Raw genomic sequence first — 24,860 nt, 5'->3', positions numbered from 1 at the left:
TCCCCCTTTTCATATCCATTCCCTCTTCCCTGTACTCCAATGCAATAGTTTCAGCTTATAGCCACCTAATAGCCCAAATTTTAAAAAAAAATTCTGGTTTGTCCCATCTTCTCAGTAGGACTACGGCCACATCGGATCAAAGCACTCACTTTGGACCATCCCGTAGTTAAGTGCCTACCCAAACCACAAGCCCCACCTCATCAGCACCCTATTCCAGTGTTTAACATTTCGGCGCCGAAGCAGGGAGATTTAAAAATAATAATAAATAAGTAATCAAATCCACCCCACCCCCTCCCGGAATTGACCAGAGGCGCGTACCAAATTTTTCATTTCACTGTCCAGGGTGCTGCCGCCGCCAAGGCTGGCCCTGCGCTGCCTCATATTTCAAATTGTAGTGTTGCGGTAGAGATTGCAATGTGGGAAGGAGGGCTTCAGCACTACTGCAGAGGAAAGAACCTCGCTAAGAGTTCAAAGAAAGGGTCGGCTTGAAAAGGGGGCTACACCAGTTGCAGGTGAACATTGGTGATCAAGGAACTCCTTCTGTGGAACTGGGAGCCTACAATTGACATCACTGCTTGTTGGCCTACATCATGCATTGCAGAAGTGCCACAAAAGAATATCAGGAGCATCCTGGGAGCGTTTCTCGGTCATATGCAGACTTTCTTCTATTATCAATAGCCTTCTAGCAACAGAGGCACACGGGGCTGAATGAGGTTTACCTTGCATTCAATGAAAATCGATGTCTTTAGCTGTGTTCATACTTTTCTTTCCCAGTGTGCCGTTTCCAAGAGTAGCCCAAATACATGTTACGAGATTAAGAGTGCTTAAACATATTCGTTGTTTCTTGAGCCAACGTTTTCTGTTTAAATTTGAAATGCCTTATGATGCATGTTTTCGGGATGTGTGTAATAGTAAAAAAAAAATATATATAAATAAATAAATAAAAAAAATAAAAAAATAAAATACCACCAGCATGTAATTAGTTCAGTGGCTTCAGCAAAATCTATTCTCCTTTGTTGTGGATGCGCATATGCGCAGAACCCGAGCGATCAATAGAGGACGATTCACTCTGAAACACCAATAAATTATTGGTGTATTTTTGCTTTTGTTAAGCGATTGCCCAATGTTAGGGTGTATAACCTGAAAAAGCCACGTCAATATATTGTAGAAAGGAATTGCATGCATTTGCAGTGAGAGGGATGGCCTAATAGAGTGAAATATTACAAAGGTGTGAGGGGGTAGAGTTAGAACGTGGAAGATGAGGGGCTTTACAGGTCGAGATAGTACAAGGGGTAAGGTGGTTGAAAGGCTGGTGGCAAGACAGGGTGAACATGCAGAAGGTGATAATGTGGATATGCTTAAACTATGCAGAGAGAAAAACCGTGCAGGGGCAAAACATAAAGGCGAATTGTGAGATACGCAGAGAATAGAAGGGTGATGCAAAGTTTAAAATGGTGTAGACAAGACTGTTCAGCGGTAAGATGCTGATATTGTGCTTAGCGGGAGTCCGCGCAAAGCGTGAAAGAGATGTGTAGCATGTAAAATACTGTCACAAAGATGCAGGAGAAATGAGTTCTCAGAGTTCCGTTGTGCAGCTGATGTTGGGTGCCCTTCCCAATATTCATCTGTTGTGCTAAGTAAGGAAACGATTCTACAAAGAGGCAGCTGTTAATTATGTACAATTAGACACTGCGACACAGTGCTTGGCTTTAGTGTACCTTTTAGGAGCTGGTCTTGAAGGTGACGACGAGGGCGCCACAAAATGGAGGAGGCACCCCCGATAACCCAGGCAGTGTCTCCCACACGACCTCCCCCCTCTCTGGAGAAGGGGGAGGCGCCGGGCACAGCGCGGCAAAAGGAGGAAAAGCCCGCGAATCTGGCAAGCGCGGCAAAGCGCTAACAAAGCCCGCGAAAGGGCAGACAAAGGAAAGTGGGAGGGGTCTCCCCCTTTATAACAAGTGGGATCTGCAAAGGAAGCAGCATCCAGACTCGTCGCAGAGGACTCGCACCCGGGAATATTCGCGAAGGTGTTTTTCGTTCCCACCCACCAACCCTACGAACAAGACAAGCAGACATGCCTGGTCGTCGACGTCGCAGGACGACGAGGCGATGTGGCGGTGTTTGGCCGGATAAACGCATGAGACAGACTCTGGAGGAGCCAGGAGAAAGCAAGAAGGGTCTTCGCTCTTCTTAGACCCAGTACCCCTTGGGAGCCTAAGCGGCAGGGGCGTTGGGGAGGAACAACTAAGGCTCAGCTTCCCCCAAGGAAACGGCACTCTCCCCGCCCAGGAGCACCTGCAGGGGCAGGAGAGGCTCGGACGCAAAGGTTGGGAGAGTTGGGCCTACTCGGAACACTTGGGGAAGAAAAGGGGGAAGCGGTCCTTTTTTGGACACGGAGCAGTCGTCGCATCTTAGGAGTCATTTTCCACAAATGTGTGCAGTGTGATTTTTGTTTGGTGTTCTTGTGGAATAAATCTGCGGCTCTTTATCCCAAAAAAAAAAAAAAAAACCAAACAGGTCTCATTTTACACTTTTCTGGGGGGGAAAAGGAAATGAGTTTTGGGTATGATGGTTACCAATGGACAGATGCCAGGGTTATAAGGTGGATGTTTTCTTGTTCTCACATATGTGTTCCTGGGGTGTTTGAGGCACTGAGTATCGACACCGGACGCTGCACCTTTCATATTTGATCGGGAGCATGTGAAGGATTAATGGAAATGGCTGCGTCTCATCTGTCACTTCTAGGATTTGCAAAATACTACATTTCAAGCCGTCAGGCCATTTTCTGGCTTTGCTTACGTTTGGCCCTTGGAGCCAGGCCATAATCCCTCTCTCTGAGCTACTCCGTGAATTCCATGTGTCTCCAGGTTCTGATTTCTAGAAGTGGTGCTGCTGATCATTATGATCAGTGCAAATGTATAATATATATTTCAAACTTTAAGTTTAGAAAAGAAGCACAATTAATGTTTGAAACGACCCCAGAGTTCATGAGGGCTCTCATGACCCAACACAAATAACCCCAACAAGAGGAAACTGATATTGCTTCATACAATTGCTCTCACGCGCACTTATGGTGAAAGTGTGTACACTTTTAGAAGAGCCTCTTTTACACCCCCAGGTCCCCCCAGCCTTTTTTACTTGTACCTGTTCCCAGGCTTTTCCAATCATCAAACTGTTAGTTGCTCCTTCTTATGCGACCTATGGGCAAGAATAAACTAGTGAACACAGAAGAAGGAAGACACACAGTTGACCTGCTCTCAGGTCTTTCCAATTACACCCAGGCAGCCACAGAATCCAATAAAAGTTCTGCACTTCGCTGTTAAAAAAACGAAATTGGGTCTGCCTACAGTATCGAAGACAGTCTACAAGATTGAAGATTCAATAAATACCTTAGCTTTTCGTGCGCGAGTGGTCCTTCAAACTGAATACGTTAGTCACCAGCAGAATAGTCCAGGGGCAGCCCTCCTTTCTATTCTCTGCTAGACAGACGCCACCACACACGTCACCTAGGGACAGACACTCCAGTTAAGGACAGGGTGTTTTCCTTAGATACAGGCACGCCAAGTTGGGTGTTCATCCCCGGCCCAACTTCCCTGCCCCCCCCATCCCTCTCCACTCTGCTTCGAGTGGTCCAAAAACCATTTTTTAAAATCTAGATTACATTTGAGTCACTTTTGTCCTACAAAACCGTTGTTTTTGTGATACCACACTCACTTCGCAGAGTTACATGGACCTTGCCAGAATCTGCTAACTGGGGAAGTAGAGGACGAAGAAAACTGAGAGGAAAATCCGAGGGTCTGGTATTGATAACTTTTCCCTCTCATAAACCAAAGTTGGAAAGGCTATACATAATTCAAAGTGGTGAAAAGTCTCCGTGCCTGCTAGGATACCATCCGTCTTGCACAAGGATGAGCCCTCTGTGTGGACACCTGTCTAGTGGCGATTGTTTGGTGCAGTGATTGCTAAAAATGGTGTCTGATTCATAGAAAGAAGCATAGCTGGTACCAATATATAAAAAAGGGAGATAGAGAAGACACTGGTAATTATTGACCCATCTCGTAATTGGACGGGATGGGGAAGATCTTTGCCAGGGCGATCTTGGAACATTTTCAAGAGTGGGTTATAGAAAAAGACCTAATTAACCATCTTCAGGTGCGGTTTAGATCTGCAGTGAGTACCCTATACCAATATTTTCGCCTATTACTCATTTTGCAGAAATACACAGTAATCAGAAAAGTCAAGGTCTTTGCGGTCTTCGTTGATTTAGGGACCACATTCGATGCAGTCCTCAGGACAACGCTGGCAAGTAGCGGAAAAGAGGATTATCCCCGAACCACCCAACCAATGTTATTCGACAAATATACTCAGCAAACAGGGCCGTAATCCCTTTGGTGTTTATGAGTGGCCGGGGGAGTAACAAGGTCCTTCAGGGTTGAAAGAGAAGTGAGGCAGGGGCGTGTCCTTGCCCCACTCCTCTTTTGCCTCTTTATTAACAAAGTGGTTGTCAAATTGGTAGATAATTGTATCACAAACGTATTTGATCCACCTAGAATGGGACAAGCCGTCTTTCCAGCGTTATCTTCACAGTTGACGCTGTATTGTTGGCCACATCCCCAACGGGTTTGAGAAGCTCCCTAAATTGCTTTACCAAATGTCAACAGTTGGGATTAGAGTTTAACAAAAGCAAGACTAAGATGATGGTTTTTGTACTAAAACAGTCTAAACGTCACAAATTATGGGTCGAGATTGATGGCCAAAGACTATCTTGGAGTCAGATTCTCAGGGTTCTTGGTCCACTCAGATGACCAAATCATTGACCACCCCAGAGAAAAACAGAGGCATTATTAAATTTCATGCACGTCATGATGGAGACGGTGGTGATGGGGGCAGGGGGTGACGCCTGTTGAGATGGATTTCTGAACTCTGTCCTGGAGGGGCAGAGGTTCAGAAGGCCAGCCTAGTTTCTTGGAACAGGGTAACCTCTGGACAAGCCAGACCAATCAGGGTAGCGATCGCGCCGGTCAAGACTAGGTCTCAAGAGGGCTGAGGGTGACTGAAAGCCCGCAATGAGCACACAAAGCAAGGACACTTACAAATTACTCCAAGCAGGTGTTATATTAGAAATATAGACACATTTATTACAAGGCCTTTGTAACATTGACCGTAGCGAGAAATCACAATAAAACTCAAGTAAACCAACACATACCAATCCAATACAATATATATACAAATACAAACGAGTCTAACGAGTTAGACGCACGAAATGTGTAGACCACCTAGATGGGGAGAAAAACAGGCAGTGCGAATAATAATTAGACCCAGTCCGCCTTCAGAGGCACCTAACTAAAAGGAAGTCCAAGCCCTACGAAGAGTGGACCCTTGTGCTCAAAAGTACCTGCACACGCTGGTGCCAACGGGCAAAAGGGGAGTCTCTTCGAGGGAATCAGGCAGTTTAGTTCGATGAACAAATGAAGATGAACAGAGCTCCGTGACTCAAGCGCAGCCTCCACTGGGGGCAGAAGCAGAGCGTGAGTACGGAAAGGCGTGCTGTTAGACACAGCGGGGAAAAGCGATGGGCTACTGCAGGAGGGTGACCAGTTCCTAGCGATGCTACTCACCGGTCCCCGATGCAGGCAGACCCCGGCTTCTCCGCGTCAGTTTCAGTGCTGGCAGGTTCAGGTACGAGCAGGGGACGTCTCGGCGTCGTGTAGATTCCGCAGCAGCAGAATTTGAGAATGTCCCAAACGCAGTGAACCCGCACAGTTTGTTACCACAGCAGGGCAACGGAGCGGCCATGTGTATTTCAGCCCAAGGTACACTACTCACTTCAGACCTGGGAATGCCAAGTGTACGAATCGTGTGAGAGTGACAAGGACTCTTAATACAACACAACCTGACGGCGGTTACAGAGCAAGACTCCTGGGTAGGCTGGTCAGTCTGCTGGATGGCCCAGAGACACTTCCGAAGGCTTACGTGCAGGAGATGGTGAAGATGCCGAGAATAGTTGTCCCCACTATTCCAAGGGTCGAAGTACCAGTACAGGCCTTCTCGTTCGATCCGAGGTAGAAAGGGTTTCACAAAGCGACAGCAGTGCAGAGGAGCAGTCCTTCAGCGGGTCACCAGCGATTCCTCGGTTCAGCCTCGTGATTGCAGGATACTTGGCTCCTGTATTCCTTTGTTCATGAGAACTCAGGAGATCGACATGGTAGTGGCGTTTCCAGCCCCCTCTTATCCACGGTTCCCTTTGCGCCAAAACGGAGGGGACTCAATGGGAGATCCGCTCATAAAACACTCACACCATATGTGGACCTATCACGGACCACGGGGTCCCAGGCATTCACACCATCCTAGACTCTCTGGCGCCCAGGATGTGTATTGGGACCAGACATCCCAGCCCCCATCCTGGAGGCACACACAAGGCCTGTAGAAGCCCACGAAAGCATCTGTGTTTCGCGGGAAAGTACATGCCCAAATAAGGAAGGCCCCGGGTCGGCTCGACCTAGGGGGAGGTGAAGGGGGCAAGACGGTCAGCGGACAGGACAAAGAGCCTCGTGGTCTGGCCATTTTGGAAGCCAGGTGAAACAGGAGATGGGAGAACCTCTACTTCGCTGACAAAGAGGAAGTAACAACAATAATAAACGTAAAGTGTGTCAGCGGAAAAAAACAAGTTATGGAGGAACCCGTCTATGGAACTAGGAGGGGGGCACCCAAATTCAGAACCACAGATCAAACCATACCAAGAGCAAAGAAATTTAGAAACCATAAATGTTTTATTTGTATTTCATTATATGTTTAAAATATACATATTGAATCATGTTTCGAGCTCATGATCTGAATAATACCATTTAATTAGAAAATTGAAAAACACAGTACTTTTCTAAAAACAAGACTGATAATTCAGTCAACGCTAACTTGATGTAGCCAAGCAGTCTGAACGTCATGTCGGTTGAAGGGGATCATCCAGCTGGCGGTCAGAGGATACGGCCACATTTAACAATATAAGAACCACCGTAGCTTACTAGACAAAATAATGTTGGTTACTTCTGAAGTTAAGACCAACAGAAAAAAGAAGGGGTGCCGTGCGTCAACTACTATACTGTCATGACCTATTGAATACACTGGGTCCGACATGTAAATAGACAGTAGTTTCGATGGTACAAGGCATCTAAGCTAATTCACAATTGATGCCCATCTTCTTCAGGACGGTGCACTCCCATCAGATGTATGCCTTAGGATTTTATAATGTGGAAAACTGCATGTGTAAGGCGATAATGCGTTCAGCTGTAAAGATTTGTGCAGGCTGAATCCATAATTTTGCCATTATCTCAACCTTGAATGCTGGTCACCTTTTCCCGAATGTAAATCCTGAGAAATAAATGTAGGCCAGCAAAACCAGTTCTCTATGAAGTAGAACTGAATAAGGATAAACAAGGCGAAAAAGACATTAATCAATGATTTCAGAGATTCATTGAAATCCCGGGGGCATGGATGTATGCAATTTCAAGACGCTAACATTGTTTAGTTAGTTTTTGGTGTGCTCATTACGCCACGCCGAACAACATTCCATCCTGATAGGACAACTTTTTGCAGACGCCTTGATGTCATCTGTCGCCTGCAACACAATGTCAAGATTAATGTCTTTTTCGCTGACACACTTTACGTTTATCATTTTGGAAGCCAGGCCACCATTTTAGGCTAAGCGTAAGAAACGCGCTTAAAACGCCAAAAGGAGCTCAAAAACACAAAAAAACGATCGCTGCCACCAATCCCGTCCGTGATTCACTTGCACAGTTCATTTACAATCCAAAGAGAGTATCTAGGGCCTGTAGAAGACTAGCGACCCAAGAGAGCAGTAACTTAGCTTACAGTGCCCTCTTATGCTATGTTGCGCGAAAGCTGCAACATGATAAAGAAACAACGTTTCCCGGTACTGACTGTCTTCAGGGCATGTCAGTTTCCCAGTAAGAATGGAGCGAAAGCCCAGAGGAGTGCAGCAGAAGGCTGCACTTCTCTGGCAAAGTCTAGATCCTGGTGAAAACAACAGCAAAAAGTTTAGGGGTTGCCACATGGAAGGAAAATTACCCACCATTAAGAAATCTTTCCTAACAACGCCCATCAGATTTATAAGATGCAAGCTTTGTCTTCGGCCTTATATGGTGCAGAAATCTGGGGCTATGTCAACAGTGGATTATTGGCCATTTTCCTGGAAAAGTTGGCCATCTCCCAGCTTAATCTACACACTGAATCTGTTGGTTATCGCCATGACCATCAGTCTGGCTTCAGAGCTGCCAGAAGCACGGAAACTGCTCTTGTGAACCTCCGCGAAGACCTGCTCTCCAAACTTGATTCCAACACCCCCCGTGTCCTCATCTACTTTATCTCTGTTCTGCCTTTGACACGGTCAACCACGACATCCTGCTCCACCGTCTCCAGGATAACATGGGTATCACTGATCAGGCCTTGGCTTGGCTGACTGCTTTCCTCTCCGATCGACCCTCCCGGGTTCAACTGGGGACCTTCCTCTCCTCTATCTCACTCTCTACCTGTGGTGTTCCGCAGGGGTCTAACCTCGCTCCCTGGCTGTTCAATCAATACCTGGCACTTCATGCCCACTGCATTACGGCTCTCTGCCCCAACTTTCATTGCTATGCGGTTGACTCAACTCATTTTCAGGATCCCTTCAGCCGCCTCTTCTCTCATCTCTGACTGTCTGCTATCCAGGAGTGATGTGTCGCCAATGATCTCTGCCTTAATGCCATTAACACTGAGATTCTCCTCATAGGCACACCCGCTCCCTCCTTTCCTGTCACTCTGTAGCCGGCCTCTCTTGGCCCTCTTCCTGCTCCCACCTGTGAGGCTAAGACCTCGGTCATCTTCGACTCCACACTCTCCTTCTCCTTCTCTCCTCACATCTCTGACGTCTCTAAGAAGTCACACTACCAGCTACACCTCCTCAGGAGGTATTCTTCCTTTCTTCTCCTTCCCCCAGAAGCTCACTCCTTCCCCCAGAAGCTCACTGTCTCCAGAGCTCCGGTTCTCTCTAGGCTGGACTACTGCAACAGCCTCTTTCTAAATCTGCCAGCTTCTACTCTCCGGCCTCTGCAACTCATCCAGAACAGGACGACTTGTCCTTGGCTTCAAACGCAGGGATTGTATCTCTCCAGGACTGAAATCTCTACACTGACTCCCAGTGGCTGCGAGGATCCAATTCAAAACCCTCTGCATTGTCCACAAGGCCTTCTGGGGCCTGAATACCTCAACTCCCTCTTCCTAAATATCTTCCTTCTCAAGCTCTTCGCTCATCCACCTCCAACTCCCTCAGGGTCAGTCGCTTCTCCAAGCAACGAGTTGGTGGTAGATCTCTTTCTTCGGTTGGGGCCTCCCTCTGGAACAGCCTCCTTGCCTCTCTGAAAATTGAGGAGAACCATCTCCGGTTCCGGAAGCACCTCAAGTCCTTCGTCTGCCTCTGCTTCCTCTCCTCCGCTGAACTCCTCGCGGAAACTGAAACTGCACTGGTCACCTGGCTACCCTCTGATCCCAGGCCCAGGGCCCATCCCCACCAGTTGCACACCTGCATTACCCCCTTGCAACCACTGCACTCTGGGGCTGGTTCTGTATCCCTGCAGTCCTCCACCAGCACTGGACAACCAATGTCGGCACGTAACCTTGCACCTGCCACCAGCTGGCCGCACTTATTTATTGTTCCTATTTATTGTTTCAATTTATTTACTTTTTATCCTACATACTGCACTTCCCCGCCCCCTCACACTTTTCCCCTTCCCCCACACCTCCCCTACACTCACGCGATCTCAATGTCACCTGGCCTTGTAAGATCGTTGTCTCAGTCTTCCATCCGTTCCCCTCCCATGCCTCGTCACGCCTTGAAACACTTGTGTACAGGCGCGTTATAAATGCCATATCATAGCCGAGAATAAATTCCTCCAATCAATGCTGAGATTGATGGTGAGCACTCCCAATGCCCCCTTACTTATCGAATGTGGCATATCAATTAAGGAGCAAGCAAACCTGTCAATTACTGGGTAAGATGCTGGACAACACCTGAATTGGGCAAACACAGGGAAGCCCTTGAGCATGTCTTAAGCATCTCAGGCGGTTGTCCCCTACCGTGGGTTACCCGCGTTAAGAATGACCTACTTGCATTAAATCGGGCTTCAGCATGGAATGACCCAACAGCATTGTCTAGAGATTATAAATGTAAGGTTAAAAGGGCAATGAAGTCGCTCTCTTGGGACAGACTGAACGAAGGGTGTTCCAAATTGCGCACTGGGCTAATGCATTTAACATTCAAACAAGACCAGGCTTCAAAGAATACCTTGACTAAATCCAATCAAGTTATGCACAGGCACTGTATATTGAATTCCGGCTCAATACATTGAAAGTAGCTACATACATGATAAATTAGAGTGGACATTCGTCGGCTACATGCCCAGCATGTGGATACTATGAGACAATAATGCACAGTTATTCTGAAAATGTTTGAAGGAATGCGAGTTTTGCATTTTCTTCCGCTAGTTAAAACTGCACGCATACGTAGTGTTGGTGATGCCATCTCTTTCTGTAAAAGCCCTAAAAGTATTAATACTATGTATTGTGTTACTTCAATTCAATGTCTGTCTACTAACAGCTATATCTTGGTGCCATAAGATTTATAGTATCTGTCTATCGATTTTTATGTTTGGAAAGGGTCAAGAGCCGTAAAAAAATTAATAGGTCAACAAGCATGAAAAATTGATTATGCACATAGCACTTTACTAATATGCGATACCTCTAAGAAGGATGGACGCTATAAGTAAAGGAATGTTTAATTCCTTTTCGATTCTTGTACATTGCCATACTTTGTTCATTTCTGCTTTTATATTCCACAAGTTTTCATCTTGTACCCGTTTAGGTATATGTTGTGTTTTCATTATGTGTTTGAATCTGAAAACAAATTGCTGAATAAAGCTTGTGAAATGAATGATAAGAGAAGAGCGTTAACAGTGTTCCTAAACTGAAGATGTTCTATATGATGGGTGGAGGATTTGAAAGCATTTCAAAGTTTTATAGCAGTGTAAGAACAATCTCTGCCCGAGCCAAATGCTTGTTTGATGCTCGGCATATTGAATAGTTTGGATGCAATAGACTTGAGAATACAAACGTTGGGAAATAATTTTAGGCAATGTTTGATGTACAGTGGCAGTAGCCCATAGGTGGATTTACGCGCCAACATAAAAGTTTAAATTTGATGCGAGACAACAGGGAGCCGTGAAGTTGCCAAAGAACAGGGCTTATGTGTGAGTTAGGGTATTGGTCACTATCCTAGCTGCTTTATTTGAGTGATTGTAGCAAGTGAATTAGATACTTAGGGGTGAGAGGATAAAGAGTAGAGAGTCTATCTTGGACTAGATTATATAACTGGTTATAGTTGCACAATTAGTCTCCGATAATAGGGGCCGTAATTGGCATAAGAAAATCAAATACAAATTTGCTGAGATAACAATAGAGTTTTTGAGGTTTCATAGACCGGGCTGAATCAAATATGAAACTTAAGGTTTCTACTTTGTTAGAGGGGCAAATAGGAAGACCTCAAGGCGTATCTCTTGGTATCTTAGAATAGTAAGTGGTAAGAAAGTTGCTGAGGAAACGGAAACGTTCCGTTTTCTCAGAGTTGAAGCCTAGCTGTCATCCAGTGTTCGAGACTACTGAAGATGGACTGAATAATGTAACAAATCTAGGGTTTGTCGTCCCTTCTTCCCATGGGGAGCCACCCCCATTGAGAATAAAGAGTTTCTTGCTCCCGAGGGTGCAAGCAGGATCCCAGAGAGTGCGACTACCCCTTAGGGAACAAGGACTCACAGTCTATTAAAATCTCATCCAAATCAAGGGGTTCTCTGCCTATATGGGTGCAGAAGAAATTGTCAAAATGATAAAGCCTTTTTTCCTATCTAACAATGCTGATAGGAAACCCTACATCAGTAGGGTAAAACTACCCTGTCTCACGACGGTCTATAAAATCCTGCAATCAACAGAACATCGTCACTCAGTACAAAGACCCATATACAGACCTTTCAATCCTCACCTGGAGAGAGAGAGGCCAGCTGACCTAGAGTCAATCATCTGGCGGTGGAGACTGGCAGAGCGGACACCGCCATTATCGCGCAGAACTTGTGCTGCCTGGAGGTGGGACCACAGAGTGTATGTGGTGGCCGAGAAGCCTGCAGACCTTCACGGAGCCCAGGAAGGCTGCAAAAACAAAGTTTTCCACTCACTTTCCGAGAGTTGTTTGTACCTTTCGAACATAATGGTTTGCATGAACCAAAAGTTCTAAAAATGTTACCACCAAAGGTTCGACCACCAAATGTTAAAATAAAAAAATAAATAAAAAAATAAAAAAGAAGTGAAAGGGAACTGGCACCGCAGGGACCCAGTGTGAAGAAGGTAAGTGGGGTTTGTTTATGTTGGGGGTGTCGGTGGGGGTGTGTCATGGGCGTGTACGTGTGTTCGCATGAGAAAGGTGCAAACGTTTGGTAGTTCGCACCTTTCTCATGCAAACTTTCCGACCGCAGGACATTCAGCTGCGGTCGGATCACGTAGCTCCTCCCAAGAGATGCTGATAGGAGAGAAACCGGCGAGCCTACAAGAATGTTGCTGTCGGAGAAAGCCAGAAAAGATACCAGCAAACCCAGGAGAAGGCTGCCACTGGAGGATGCCAGAGAAACACCAGCAAGCCCACGAGTGCCACTGCTGGAGGAAACCAGAGAAAAGAGGTACCAGCGGCCCACAGAGAAGGCCACTGACTGAGAATGCCAGAAAGCAGTCTGCCGCCACCAGAGCCACCATCCCTACCATGAGAGTACCAGAGAGCATCATGTGCGCGATATGGGCATGACAAAAGTAGGAGGTGGACACGTGCAGCAGAAAACCTGGGGGATGGGAGGGAGAGTACTACAAGAACCGCTAATCCAGAAGCAGTGAAGGTTATCAGAATGCTAGTTGCCGACCCCACGTGAGCCAGGGCAAACCTATAAATGAGACCGATATTAAGTCTGAGAAAATCCCAGAGCAGGGTGTAAACTAAGGGGCTAGAAGGCCTAGTGAAAGTCGAAAGCGACCAAGCCAATGGTGCATGGTGATGCTAGCAATTAGTGTCTGATCAAGCGGCAGCAGGACATTTTAAGAATGGCTAAGAAGGATCTGGAGCACCTAGTCTAACGTTGCTCTGGCCAGAGCAGTGATAGAAAAGCCTGGTACTAACTGGCTTACACAATTAGCCACTGAATCAGAGGTAGAAAATGAAAGCATATCTCAGCAGCTGTATGAAACACCACTTCTGTTCCCATCACTATCAGAGGAGACATTAGCTTAGCTGGCAGTTGTGGAAGGATGCCCCTCAGAAGAGCCGGCAACCAAAAGGAAGACTACAGCAACAATGAAGGCTGCAGCCTTAAAAGCAGCGTGAGGAGGCGGTGAAAAGAATAAAATGATAGTACGAAGGCTTCCACACCAAATCCAGAGGGATCACTGGCACTTAAACCTATGGCGGCAGCTCCAGGATGGCAAGGGGTGTCATTGTTACTGAGCTAGTAACCCTGAGCCAACACCAGCGCTTGAGGCTGGCTCGCAGGCATGACATCAGACAAAGGTATTTTCATGCAGTTTACAGGATTGGGGTGCTAAGGGACAGCAGCTTGTGACTGGGAATGGTAATGCATGAAACCCCAGAATAACATGGATGTCAACTCAATGGTGGAAGGGAATGCTGTGGCACATTACGCAGCATGTGAAAGATATGGGAGAAATAATTGGTAGATATATTCACATTGTTGGAATTCGAGCAGGAAGGCCGTGATTTAATAGGTATTCAAGAAGGAACAAGATAAGATGAGAGATCAAAAGGTTAGAAAAGAGAATAACCAACTGGCTTTCAAGATTCTGCATGTTGGCTTCCATTATGGTGGAAAGGTACCCAGATGATGCGGGGGTACTGTGGGGATACAAGCAAAGAATACATGGTACCTACTTGACATATGGAGACGAAGTATGGTTGCAACATGACCAGGTTTTCGGTTATGGATGCAGATCTGGCCCACAATGTCATTGTGACTAAATGACATCCACCCTGCAGCAGTACAAGGATGACTAGTGGCTAAACCACCTATTCAGCCCTTGCACCTCTAAAAAACGAAAGTGATTCTGCTGCCATCTTTCGCAACAGACTTACTCTGTCACTGGGCACTTTTTTTAAAAAAAAACACTTGATTGGCATTTAATAGAGCTCAAAACCACATTCCTCGAAAAACAGGTTACATTCGGAAGAAAGTTGATCAGCCTTCACTCAAACTAACACTTCTCTTGTCTCCCCCTCCGCACACAATCGCTAGCCTCTTCCCAAAATTCTGTAGCATGTCTTTGGTCCCTCTTGGCCATAAACCATCAATTGCCAGTGGGGTGCAAACCTCCAGTCATATCGTGAAAGCAAATGTGCCTCTCTGGTGCCCAGATCAAAAGTTACTGCTGCATTTTCTTAATTGTTCAATAAATCCATCATTCACCACTAGGTTTCCCCCAATAATTCTTCCACACTGCCCACCCCCCAGTTCGTGCCAGTGCACAATTCAAAATTTCCACCGTTACAAACAGTGACAGCCATCCATGAGTCTACAGGGGAAGTGCATCAGATTGGGGAGAGGGGGCACAAGTGGGGGGGGGTCAAGCACATCCCAGACATTTACATCCACACTGTCCCCTCCCAAGGCCCCACCTTATGCTGCCCTACACCAGGCGGCGGATTCAGCCAGTGGCCACCTTCCCAAGTCAGCCCGCCAAGCTTCTATTCTGGGTCCACCAGGTGGCTTCCAAACCATGGCTATTCGTCGCTTAGCCAATATACAAATAAGATCTTTCATGCGGGTTATGTGGTTCACGTGCCTTCCACTCCTAGGGTATAAAAAGCCTTAGCGGACCAAGTCTGCATCATTATACCTCCACTAGCAACACTGGTCATCACCCCCCCTGCCAAAACCTGCTGATAACTGGGCAATACCAAACATGTGGAAAAGGCAGCCACTCATGTTCGCATCTCGGGCAATGCAAAGCTCCGGCACCCATTTTGAAATCCTGTTAGGGGTCAGGTAGGCTCTGTACAACACATACAGCTGAATAAGCTTAAATCTGGAGTAGGTCACTGCGCACAGCCATTTTGCATCTGTGAGCTCTTGTCCAACATCCGGCTCCCAATTACCACCCACGCACTCTATGTTCCACTGTTCTGCACGTAGCCAACAATTCGTATAATATGGAAATCGTATGTCCACCCTCAGCTACGTCATACAGTGTGCCTATTACATGGTCTTCTTCTGCACCATCTTTAAAATCTGTCCATCTCTTTTAAGTGCTTTTCACCAGAGTCTGGTACATCAGAAACGGTCCCCTGTGCATGCATGCCAGTGTGTTTCATCAGCGTTACAAAATCTACCACTTTCCCCATCTACTTGCAAGTACCCTATTGTGGCTATGCAGTGTGTCTCCCAGTTCCTTATCGGTAATACCATGTCTCGCCCATTCCCCGTGAAGCCCAAGAGCGGGATGTTTGAAGAGTATGCGTCCCCAGTCCCCACTAGTTTCCATACCCTATGCCATATTGTCATACCCAGTTACAGGAGCCAGGGTGTTGTTGCGACATCCAAGTTTGTTGCCCACAGGACCTCCCTTAGAACAGATTTTCCTGTTAACTGTTGCAGAAGCGTCGAGTCTCCCTGCAAAGCGCTTTGCACAATTTTACATCTGCCACTTCCCCATAAGGATGTCAACGCCTTCGAGTGAAGTGTACAAAAAACGTTTTGTCGATGTAAATTAGTGGTATAGTAGGTTGGGTAATGTGATCATCTTAAGCAAGGCAGCTCTACACATCACTGACAGAGGCAAACGTTGCCAAAAAGACATTGACCAATAAACACCCTCCAGGACCGTCAGCATGTTAGGTTTATGGGCTGCAGTCATGTCATGCATGACCCTGACCCCCAGGTAACGAGCCACTTGTCACCTCAGCCCCAGATCAGGTAGTTCATCCTGGCGCAACCACGCAAGGTTCGCAAGTGGGAACAGGCAGGACTTCTCTCTGCTTACTTGGATGTCAGAGCTCTCCAAACTGGTCTAGTATGTGCGGTAGGTTCTCGTCCTGCAAGTGTACGTAAACCAGCAGGTCATCAGCATACATTGAAATTAAGTGCCGAACCCCACCCACCATTATCCCAGCCTCCTCATAGTGATTACGGAAGTGGCTCCAGACCCAGGATAAAAAGCATTGGGGACAAAAGGCAGCTTTGTTTAGTGCCACTGTGCAGCTCCCATTCCCCAGATATCGGTCTTCCAGTCCGTACTCTGCCCAGGGGTCCCGCATACAGGAACTCCACCCAACTACGGAACCTCTCCCCCACCCCGAATTGCTTTAGCATTGCATGAAGCCAATCCCACCTATCGTAATCAAAACGCTTTAATTGCGTCCAAGGAAGCCACCGTGCAGTCCATCCCAAGTCGTCTAGCGCCATACATCACATGGTGTAACCACCATAAGTTCCAGGCAGTGCTCCCATCCCAAAAAAAAATAAAGTAAAAACAACAGCCTTGCATCATAACGTGTGCTCGGGCCAATGTCAGGCGCAGCAACACTCAGAACTGTTGTAGAACAGAGATGGTCAGGGAGAAATCAACCAAAATCTTATTTCCAGCCCTGAAACCAAAGACCCAGTGGCCAAACACTCACTGGGGCCCCACTGCTTCTCCCGCCACTTCCTTCCACTTCAAGGGCAGCACACAGCAGCACTGTGCCATAAAACGGGCATCCGAAATAAAGTCTGAGGTGTTTGAGAAACCAGCACAGGCCACAGCCTGCTTTGCACTGTTTCAGCTTGCCCCATACTATTGGAACCTGCCTACTAGAACACAAAACATTGCCCTATGTTGCTGTCTTGGGGCGCCATACCCCCAACTTCGGCGTCACACAATCACAGGGCATTACTTCTTTGCTCTGGCAGCTGCTCTACACCCATGGCGTCCATCCAGGAATGAGCAGCGGCAGTATCCTCGAAAAAAGTGAGATTGTCCATTGTGCCACACCTTGAGCTTTGCAGGATGTGAGCATGTAACGAATATTCGCCCTTCACAGTCGTTCTTTTGTGGGACCAAACATGGCCCTACGCTTCGGGACCAGTATGGTGTAGTCTGGATATATCACCAGCTCCGCCGACGCCCGCACCATGCTTCCCACTGCTCTAGAAAAAGCCAGGATATGTTCTCAGATCTTTGAAATTCATAATCTTCCAGTTAGGGGCCTCGGGACGGAGTGGGAGGCGGGGGAGGTGATGGCACCCAGAGCCCATCTCTGGGCCAGTGACCTGTGTGCTCTCTCCACCGTCAAGCCCTGTGTCAACGTCCCAAGGCCCACCTCCTGCAGTAGTAGATTTTCCACGTAGGTAGTCAGGTCGTTTCCCTCCTCTCCCTCAGGCAGCACAATGATCTGATGTTATTCCTTCTGGCCAGTCCTTCCGAGTTCTCCACCCAGCGTTCCAGGACACTGAACCTGTTCAGCAACTCTCACACCTGCACCTGAGCAGTCGTGATGTTGGACGTGTTCTCTCGCACTGGTGTCTCCAGCATCCCAATAGGACCTGACAAGAGTTTGCATGTCTTGTCTCAGCAATCCTATGTCTACTATAACCGCATCCACCTTTTGCTCCAAGCAGGGTTTCAGGGATGCAATCGCCTCAAGGATGTGCTTCTCCTCCCGTTGGCTCACCGACTGTGCAGGCCCCATCCCTCTGGAACAGCAGACGCCATTTCCATGCCCGTTCTGACAAGCATATGCTTCTGTCATCGTTGTTTGCTTGCACTTACCCTGATGGTGCTAGTCAGGCCTATGGGCGCAATGCAAGCGTCGGGTAACCAGGGGATCAGGCATGGCCCAACAGGCACCGCAGTGGAGGTGCTATTCTCCCCAATGCGGGTCAGGGCAGGCATAGTGAAGCTCTCTCAGTAAGGGCAGTCTCACCACATAAGGACCTTCGTCATCAAGAGCGCGGTGGGGCGGGGGGGCCTTGCCACACGTCACCCTGTTCTGTGCCCAGAGAGGATCCCTCTTGCGGCAGTGTATAATCTGAAGGCCCACGGCAACAACCCAGGCCAGCTAAGCAGTACGATTGGAGCAACAGCCTTAAAATCACACCACTGTTAGCCTCAGGTCCCACTGGATGCCAGGGGGTTGAGGGGGAACCTCCTCCTCCTCCTGGGGGGGCACTGGGCACTCCATCCCCATGCCGCAGGTCACCGGCACCACCACGTCCATCTCTCTGCAGCCAATGCAGCGTTTATGCCCAGACAGGGGGCCACCAGCTCCAGTGCCTGTCCACCCAAAACTATCCGCTCCTGGGGCACCCACCCATCTTCAAGCCTCCACTGGTGTCCTGGCCTCAGCTGGAAGTTAATCCCAGAGAGGGCTGCAACCCTATTAGCCACTTCACAGGCAAAGGATGTGAGGGGGAGCCCACAAGCCCCATGCCCTCAGACAGACACGTCAGCGGGCCTCGCTCAAGACCACCGTAGCAGTCCATCCTGGAAGATCCCCGATTCCCCTGACCCGGCCAATATCTTCAGGGAGTACCCAGGGGCTGATGAGCCGCCCCACACCCTCTGCAGACGCACTGATTAATGTCCAGAGGGGTGCACTCTCAAACCCCAGGCACCGTAGATAACAGGCACCCTCCGATATGCTGCTCCCCTTTTGGGCGTCACTGCCAAGAAGACACCGCCTCCACTGTGTGCGGCCTCTCCAGAGGTTTTTTTCCCCACCTTCCCTAATGTCTCCCCTCAGCCTCGCAGCCGGTATCAGCCACCAGGGGGAGGGGCAGGATCTGGCAAAGCCAGACTCTCCTGGTGGTCTCCCCGCTCTACCATCTCGTCTCAGTGTCCCACCGCGCTCTCAGATCCGGCACCAGGACCTAGTTATGCTCCGTGCGGTGGCCAGCAGAGCTCCAACCTGGCAGCACTGATGCGCTCCGCTGGCTCACCAGTTTGCTCCGCCTCCTCCACTCGGGCCCAGACACCCTTCGGGCCATCTGCTGTGGCCACCTCCCGCAGCACTATGCGGCCTGCTGGAAGGCTGAAGCTGCCATTTTGCCTCCTGGATTGCTGCGTCTCAATCGGCTACTTCACCACCAAACGCATTTTTTCTTGGCGGCCACTCAACCGCTCCAATCAGGCAGTCATCGCATCCATTTTCTTTGCCGCCTCAGCTCTGAATGGGCAATTTTAACAGTATTTAATGAAGGATCTAGCAGGAGTCCACGGATGAAGCAGCCTCGCTGCATGGCTGCTAGTCACGCCCCCTGGTTGGGCACTCTTCTTCCGCGCTCCCTTTTTTTTATGGTGTTCCCCAAGGTTCAGTACTCCTTTCTTTTTCCGCCTCTATACTGCGCCTCTCTGCTCTCATTTCTTCTTGCCATCTCTCCTTTCACCTTTACGCTAATGACACCCAGCTCATCCTCTCTTTCTCTTCCTTTGATGATTCTGTCTTGCATTCCATGGTTTCAAACTGTCTTTTAGCTGTCCAGAACTGGATGTCCTCATTTTCAACATCACTCAAAAACTGAGGTTTTGTTCTTCCCTTCGAATATTTCCCCCACTCCACCCTCCCTCTTTCCTTTCTCTATCCACTCTTTCCTTTTCACTTTCAGCGTGCAATTTGGGCATCATCTTTCCCTTTCTTTTTCTCTCGACATTTCCTCCATTAACCGCTCATGCGGTTATGCTCTTTTTAACATTAGTCGTGCTCATCTTTCGTTTCACGCCACTAAACGTCTTCTCTTTTCCCTGGTCTTTTGCCCTATCGACATTGTTCAGGTTTACTGCTCGGTCTCCCTTCCGGTCATCGCTTCCCTGTTCGTTCTATTTATAACTCATCTTTCCCCCACTTTCTTTACCACCTTAGGCCTCGATTACATCACCCCTACTTTCAATCTCACGACTTCCTTTTGAATCCAGTCTTTTTTATAACTTTCTTTCAAGTGTCTTGAAATGCACCCATGGCTTAGTCCCTCCTTACCGTTTCCCTCTACTCTCGTTCTATGTCTCCTCACGCCCCTTGCGATATCAGAATCCATTTCTCTTGACTGTTCCTAAGCCTCCTTGTGCCACGTCTCGTTTCTGTTCTCTTTTGGCTCCCAAACACTGGCACGCGCTTCCTCTTACACTTTCTTCCTCATCTCTTTGTATTTTGCAAACTAATCTCATCTTACCTTCTTTCGTCTTTAGCCTCTTAAAAATCTCAGTTTTTCTCTGCTGATGTAAACTTCTACTCATTTATCAGTTTGGTTTATTTGTGATTCTTTTATTGTTCAGCACCTTTAGCGAAAGGTGCTTTATAAATGTGATAAATACAAATACAAGTGATCCCAACCATTAAGGTTAAACAAGCAAAGTCAAGAGATATACCCTTGTTCGCCTTTTTTTGGTAACAAGGGCAGGCTATACTCTTAAGGTGTGTGAATGTGAACAGTGCAACCCAAACAGCAAAGTAAAACAGTCCAAAATAAATGAATGTTCAATCAAGGTTCTGTTAAAATAATACATATTTTAATATTTTAATTAAACACACCATATGCAATAATGACTAAATGGGGAGGGGGAGTGGGACAAAAAAAAAAAAAAAAAAAAAAAAAAAAAAAAAAAAAGCCTCTTTGGAAAACACTGAATATGCAGATCTGGAAAGATGCAGCACTCTGGGTAATGAAACAGGGGTGAAAGTCAATCAAAAACCACAATGTTGATAAAAGGATATGTTCTTGTGTGAGAAAAGGGATGGGGGTGACCCAACGAGTATCTGGAGATGATGGGGGGTGGGGGCATTAGAAGATAATACTTTGTTGCTGTTCGAAAGCATCGAACCAGGCTTTTTGGCAATGTGAAAGGGATTCAAATCAGGTTTGGATGTGGCGAGTCGCAGTGATCTAGAAGGAGAGCAGGTGCGGAATCATTTTCAAAGTGAGGCCCATGGTGGCTCAATGCGATGTTCTAATGAAGATGCTTGATTGGGCCACCAGGAACAGTTTGATGTTCGATCACGGGTCGAAGACGAAGACGCTAGGGGTTTGATGCGCTTGGTTGAGTCGTTGTAGTGAGATTCTAGTTCAAGTCAAGGGAACGACGCACTCAGCTGGCGTGGAGCGGGGGGGTCTAGTTAGAGGTCACAGCGATACGAAGAGTTTTTCGAAGCGTCAAAAGCAACACCACAGGTTCTATTTTAAAGGCATTTGAACGCGGGCAAAAAGTAGGAGACCAGGTGCTTGGCTTCTTCCATTGCTGCGAGTCCCAACCCAGGTGCTCAGGGACAATATTAAGTCCTTGTTGTCATTCTTGCAACCACTGGGCAGGCTGGAATACACCTTAAGTGGTCATTCATCTGTAGAGAGGTCCTGGGTATCGGTCTAGCGGGCAGAGAGGCAAGTCTTGCCACAGCTGCATATTGCAACCATTAGTAAAAATAAATCTGCATTACATAATTGAAGGACAACACATTTGTTACAGATCCTTCCGGAAATGTAGACTGAACGTATTTCACTCACAATAGATGAGAATAGTCTATACACATCTATTCCACACTAAAGGTATGGAAACAGTAGGAGTAAGCTTCTTACGGCTATGGATTTGCCACCTGAACGAATATTTGGGGACATTTATTTTTTTTCCTGACCCAACTGACATAGCACAATCATCGACCTGCACATTTTCTGAATTCATACAATTTGTATACACTGTAATGAGCCGTTTGAGTAATCGAGGGGTATAAGCTAGAATAACTGTGTTGTCTGCATAGATGAGGGCTAGTATACAACTATTCCCAATCTTTGAAGAATCAACATTGGTGTTAAGTAGGGCACGTGTGTAGATGGTTGATGTACAAGGAAAACAATATTGGGGCTAATATGCAGCCTGCTGGGCACCAATCTTCACTGCAAAGTAGGGAGTGAATTGGCAATTGTCTCCAGTTTCATCAGAAGCTCTATCGTCGTGATGTAATTCAGTCAATATGGACAATAGGGCTTCAGGGTAATTCATGTATCTGAGTAACTGCCAAAGTTTACTTCTATTCACTTGGTTAAATGCATTACTCAGTTCCAGGAATGCAAGTTACATAGCTATAGTGAGCTATAGGACCTGCGCATTTGTAACCAAGCCAATGCAAAAGCCAAGTTGAATATCACTGGGGAACATGCTTGTCCCTCATCCACTGTTCCAGTTTTGCCAATAAAACCCTCCATAAGAATTTAAATTGGGAGTCAGGGAGTGAGATTGGCCTCTATGAAGACGGAATCCCTCGCCTACCTTTTCAAAAAAATAGGGTAAATAATGGCTTGTTTCGGGGAAGCTGGAAAACAAAAGTTCATTGAGCATAGGATTAAAACACAGTTGCCCAAATATCAAATCAGGTGTCTGAACATCTCTGCTGGAATGCCATCAGGCCCAGGCAGGCGTCTTTAAACTTGCTTGTGGATCGACGATCATACTTCGGCATATGTAATGACTCCTATATTACTATTCTATTGAGGTTTCTGTTGTCTGGCGCGTGGGGCTAAAATATCAGGTTGCCCCAATTCATCATTTATCTTTCCCCAAAGGTGATTCTGTGAATGATTGGCTTAGCGATAAGCGCAATGCAGTGCATTCATCATTTGAGGAAGGGGTGGATATGATCAGATTGTCAGGAAAAGGGGCATTTATGTCCGAAGCAGACAGTCAGCCTTTAGGTTGCCCCAAGTTCACCCCGATAGCTTTCAACTTCCATCTGGTGCACTTCAAAGTTTAAGATAAGTGTTACTATGACAGATGCTTACCAATGGAATGTGCAGTATGAAGCACCTATTTTTAAATGTTTAGCAAGTTGGCAGACAGGCCACTACAGCACAAGGCATAAAATAAGCAGCATCGCATAGAAATTTTCTATGCAATTCTGTAGGTTTGCTAATTAGATTAACACTTGTGTGAAAAGGTAGCTATTTATGTTACCCTGTTCAATTAAAGCAATGCTCACTCTGAATTCCTCTCTGGCTCTCAAAGTTCTTGCCACCCTGTTCAATGTTCACTGCAAGTTCAAAAGGGCTAATGTAAAAAGAGTGCAATAGTAATCATCTCCTTCACTCCTACATGCCAAGGGCCAGTGTGAGAGTGCTGGGCAATATTTCCTTTTCATACAACTGAAAACTAGAAGACGTCTGGTTGATACTTTTATTAAGAAACTATATCCTCTTTGGCAAAGACCTGTATATGCAACTTTATAAAATAAAGGGTCATGCAATTCCATTCCTAATAATTTAAGTGGTTGCATAATGCATAACTACAGTACTGCTTCTGTAAAATATTAAATTGTCTCCATGGTATACAGTAAAGTTTAGGTTAGTTTATCTAAATCTCAACTAGATTGTGTTTGTGGGGGAAGATGCATCACATTGATTAGTGAACACTTTTGTACATGAACATGTACATGATCACAAGACCATCTGCTTTTAAATGGCAAATCTAGTTCTGTGACCTGCTGGTTGCATTTATCTGTGCAACTGGTGCTCAACACAGGAGCGGTTTTATACCAGTTATCCTGAAAGTGAAATAGCAGCAACTACAATTCTCCACCTAGTTTGAAGGCTAACTAGAGGTTTATACAAAAGAATGATCAATAGTTCCATCCAGACTGTACACTGTTTTCAGAGCCTTTTGATCATATTTATTTGTTCCCATTAATGCAGCTAACCTCTTACTTTTTACAGACTCAGCCAAAGCTTGCAAAGATCACTTGCCCAATCACATAGTCGAGTAGATTTTATGATGGGCGAGTACCATTTGCAGGGGATGTTATAAACTTGTGTAACATTTACTTTTTTGCATTATATGTCAAATAGGTTTCACTGCGCATAGCTGTCAGCAGTGTGCCAAACAGAGTGGGCTTGTGATAACATGCACCATTTTACAGAAAGTGTATTTATATTTTTTGTCACCCGTTGCTTTGGGTCGAGTGCATTTCTTTTAGGTCGAGTAGATAAACTAAGTTACTTAACCTGCAGGTGGAATTGTAAAGAAGTTGCAAGGCCCAATTCGTTTCACTAATATCTTACTTAGCGGTACACAAACATGCTGTATCGATTTTTGTTTTGGATGCAAGTACTTCTGGTGACATTAAAAATAGGAGTACAACATTGCTAATCAAATGGGCGTGTTTGCCAACCAAGAACATTTTAATTATCAAACTCTGCTAATCAATTTTGTAAAACTAATTTATGCCTTGCAGCAGAGTGCTAGAAGTTAAGGCCATGCATTATATGGATGACTACTCATTGGTTTGGAGGAGGAGAAATGATGAACATGCTAGAATATTAGTTTAAAAAAACTTGCAAGGGAACTAGGGATCCCTTTGGCTGAAGAAAAGACAGTTGATGCTCAGATAACACTAACATTTTTCGGCTATATATGGACACAGTCGCGGGTGTGAGCAGGCTCCCGAAGTCAAAGTTGACATCTTTAAACTACCCTTTGGTGTAAATTTGGGTAAAGAGAAAGCCACCCACAAGGAACTGCAAGCATTGTAGGGCAAAGACTGTTCTCTAGGTTATGGCCGGATAATTCTTGATATGCCAAACTATTATTTGGAAGATGAGGCTTACCAGTCTTAAGGAGGCATGGGCTTTTTTCTTCTGATCATTGCAGAGGCAATGAATGAGCACCTGCAGGTAGCGCGGACAGATGAGGGGAAACCAATAGGGGCATGTCCTTCTACCTTGACGTAAGCAAGCAAAACAATCAGTGAAGACGAAAAGAAATGG

At 46.6% G+C, this 24,860-nt stretch overlaps 1 protein-coding gene across 3 annotated transcripts in view; it reads right to left on the bottom strand.

The window, feature by feature from the left end:
• Nucleotides 1–24,860, bottom strand: part of N4BP1 (NEDD4 binding protein 1) — a 510,620-nt gene that overhangs the window by 448,344 nt on the left and 37,416 nt on the right. The window contains exon 1 of one of the 3 annotated variants that reach the window (XM_069607046.1): nucleotides 3,390–3,478. The exons of the other annotated variants lie outside the window; for them this stretch is intronic. The gene's annotated coding sequence lies outside the window, so the exon portion shown is untranslated. Of the gene's footprint in view, nucleotides 1–3,389; nucleotides 3,479–24,860 lie in introns of those variants that run through there. 3 annotated transcript variants of the gene reach the window in all.

The sequence above is a fragment of the Ambystoma mexicanum genome, chromosome 1p, assembly GCF_040938575.1.
Source record: "Ambystoma mexicanum isolate Mex_15411 chromosome 1p, UKY_AmexF1_1, whole genome shotgun sequence".
In the NCBI taxonomy this organism is placed as follows: Eukaryota; Metazoa; Chordata; class Amphibia; order Caudata; family Ambystomatidae; genus Ambystoma; species Ambystoma mexicanum.
Note: the sequence above shows the minus strand (reverse complement) of the source record. Positions and strands in the feature narration are given on the sequence as shown.